This window comes from Macaca thibetana, chromosome 9 (assembly GCF_024542745.1).
Source record: "Macaca thibetana thibetana isolate TM-01 chromosome 9, ASM2454274v1, whole genome shotgun sequence".
Lineage (NCBI taxonomy): Eukaryota > Metazoa > Chordata > Mammalia > Primates > Cercopithecidae > Macaca > Macaca thibetana.
The window spans coordinates 126,977,988-126,981,327 of record NC_065586.1 but is presented as its reverse complement, the minus strand read 5'-3'; the positions used below and the strand labels follow the sequence as shown (position 1 = coordinate 126,981,327).

At 50.7% G+C, this 3,340-nt stretch overlaps 1 pseudogene; it reads right to left on the bottom strand.

The window, feature by feature from the left end:
- Positions 1 to 524: 524 nt before the first annotated feature.
- LOC126963315 (histone H3.3A-like) lies at positions 525 to 990 on the bottom strand (annotated as a pseudogene).
- Positions 991 to 3,340: the final 2,350 nt, after the last annotated feature.

Sequence of the window (3,340 nt, the reverse complement as noted above, 5' to 3'; positions counted from 1 at the left end):
TTTTTTTTTTTTTTTTTTTAGTTTAATGTATTTTAATAGCAAACTTAAAGGAACAACACAGAATACAGACAACATTAAAAACATGTACTTGCATGTAGGATAACTCAGTTAGAAAAGTATAGTGAATGGATGGAATCTACTGTATGATAAAAATGCTACAAACACCACTGAGTTGCCGTCAATAAGAAATTTACTTGTTTTAAAAAAATCCAAATGCTGGCACTGTCCAGAAAAATTTAACAGGTTTATTTATAATTATTATAAAGTTGAACCACTGAAACTTGTTCACTGAAACATTTTAACTTGCATTAATGCTTTACGTCTCCGCATTTATATTAAAAATTCACACACAAATGAAAATGGAAAAATTGCCAATAGCTGATTTCTGTCCCCTATTTTTCCACTCGCAATCATATACTTAGGTACCTTTTGACTCCACGGAAAAAAATATCTAACGTTCACAACTACCAATAACAGGAAGAAGAGATTTTTTTTTTTTTTCAGAACTACCAGTAACAGGAAGAAGAGAATTTTTTTTTTTTTTTTTTTTTTGGAGAATGAAATGTTTCCCATCATAGTGGATTCTTAAGCACGTTCTCCACGTATGCGGCGTGCCAGCTGGATGTCTTTTGCCATAATTGGTACACGTTTGGCATGGACAGCACACAGGTTGGTGTCTTGGAAAAGGCCAACCAGATAGGCCTCACTTGCCTCCTGCAAAGCACCGATGGCTGCGCTCTGGAAGCGCAGATCTGTTTTAAAGTCCTGAGCAATTTCCCGCAGCAGAGGCTGGGGGCAAGTTTGCGAATCAGTTCAGTGGACTTCTGATCACGTCTAATTCCCCGGAGCGCCGCAGTACCCGGCCTGTGACGATGAGGTTTCTCCACCCGTCCAGTAGAGGGCGCACTCTCGCGAGCGGCTTTGTAGCCCGTTGCTTCCTGGGAGCTTCACCGCGGGTCATTTCCGGGCTGCCCGCTTTGTGCGCGCCATGGCACCGGAAGCTGCTTACTTACCCCGCTTCTCCTTCGGCTCAGCTCGGGAGAGCGAGAGGCGGCGCCGGCGTTGGAGAGCGACGGCAGCGCGGCGGCGGCTGCAAACACAATTCCTTTCTCAGCTAGTTTTAAGCCAGTCTCCACTGTGCCGTGTTATTCTGGGAGCCTCTGTAAGGAGCTTGCTGTGCCCCAGACTGGCACCTGAGACGGGCGGGGCTGGCCCTCAAAATGACCCAGCTCTTCTACCACCACTGCCCTGCACCTCCAAGAATCTGGACTTGGAGCAGGACCCAAGACCTTCGGAGTTGACCTCTCACCTCTGCCTTCTCCTGCTTCTGCCCAGCTTCCCCAGCCAGATCCGTTTCTCCTGGGGCGGGGAGGGAGACTTCTCCCGCCGAAGTCTGCGGCTCTAAACCCTGGCCGTCCATCAGAATTGCCCAAGAGCTCTTTAAAACACCAGATTTCCTGGTCTCCCCCAGAAACTGCTGTAGTGGACCGGGGAAAGGGAGCGGGCATCGGGCTGATGCCAGCCTGGTGGGGGGTTCTGAGGAGCGGAGACCCCTGCTCGGGCCACAGTCTGAGGTTGTCCTTCTCTCCTTTAGAGGCAACGTCTGTGCCCCGGTGCCCCGGGCTCACCTTTTGATGGGCACTGAAGCCTCTGGAATTGGGAAATCCTTTGAGAAGTCGCGCTGATGACTATGAGATGATAGCTATCATAGCCATGTTTTAAAAATGTTTCTCAATATTTTAAAAAATCTAACAATCAAAGAAACCTCTGTGCTTCCAGTGTGTAACCTTTACTCAAAACACAGAACTTTGTTGGCCTCGTGGTTGGGGCTCCAGGATTTATTATTTAAGGGAAATGAAGTCCACTGGAGACTAACAAGAGGGGGTCTGATTAGAGATAGGACCGCCTCCTTCAGGGCTGGGGCATGAGGCCCTGGGGAATCCCACGGGTGCCACTGAGGCTGTGAGCAAATCCCTGTCCTGTTTGCTCAGCCGGACTTCAGGGACAGTTACTGTTGCACAGGCACCATCCTCCTTGGGGATCCCATGGAGGACGAGACGGGATGCTGGTAGACCTAAGGAAATGCTAGGCACAAGAAAGCACCTGCTGAGAGAGGGCGTGTGATGAAGAGCTGATGGAAAAGTATGTGTCAGGGAGGGGCTGGAGACCCTGCCAGGCTAAGGGCAAGACCCCTGTGAGTCGGTGGTCCACGGCGGCCACCCCTCCTGCACTGGCCCGGCCTGTGCCTCTGGAAGCCTGACTATGCAGCCATCAAACCTCAATGTCCTGCAGGAGCTGATCCCAGAACTCTCCGAGGACCAAGTGGGCCTGGAAATACCCAAAGACAAAGGGGGTCGTGGCACAGGGCTTCCAGGTGTGACGTAGGGATGGCTGAGCTGGGACTGGCTGCCGGTGCCTTCTTCGCGTGAATCACGGCATTTTGCTCCATGCAGGTGGTCAGGGTAGAGACATGAAGAGGTGAAAAGGCTCTCCTAGGATCACCCAGAATCGAGGTAGAACTCACAGGGTTGGAAGTCCTGGCCATCCATCTATTAGCCTGAAGCTTTGGAAACATTGGCTAGCCTTTCAGAGAACGGAATTCTCCTTCCCTTTGCAGATCCACGTGGGAACCAGTCATACCACATGCCCCCCAGAGCAGGCAGGGGCCACCTGGGGGTTCTCTGAGCACCCAGGCCCCTCTCAGCCTGAAGGTGAGGTCAGGAGTCCCCACTGGCCGAGATACCTTGCTGGCTGGGATCCCTTGCTGAATGGGACCTCTCTCTAGCCTGAACCCCCTGCCCACTAGGACCCCAACTGGACTCCAGCTGTGCTGGCTTGTGGACCTTCAGGCTTTGCCCCCCTCCACTCCAGGAACTGGGGGAGAGGTTTACACTCTCCCTGCCTGGGAGAGCCAGAGGAGGGCATGTGGGAGGCACTCCACAAGGATTCTGAATGCATCAGAAAAAGGAAAGAGAAAAAATGTCTTTCTCCAAAGCCCCCCTCCACATGCCAACCATAGCAAGGTTACAAACAGTGGTAAGAGTCAATTTTCCCTTTAAGCAGTGGCAATCAATGGAATGCACTCTAGCTTTTGTAACTAAGTTATACCATTGGCAATTTTCATCCCACATCAAAATTTAAAAATCAGATCTCGTTAGAGCAGGTGGAGCAGAGAGCTGAAGGCCTCCCATTGTGGGCTGCTGTGCTGAGACTGAAAATAAACGTTGCTTCTGAAGGCAAGAACTTTTCATCTGGAGTCCGTGGGGTGAGCACACCCTTGGCCTGGGTAAGGGAGCTGTGGTACGGTTTTGTTTATTTGTTTTCTGGATGATGGCTTTGT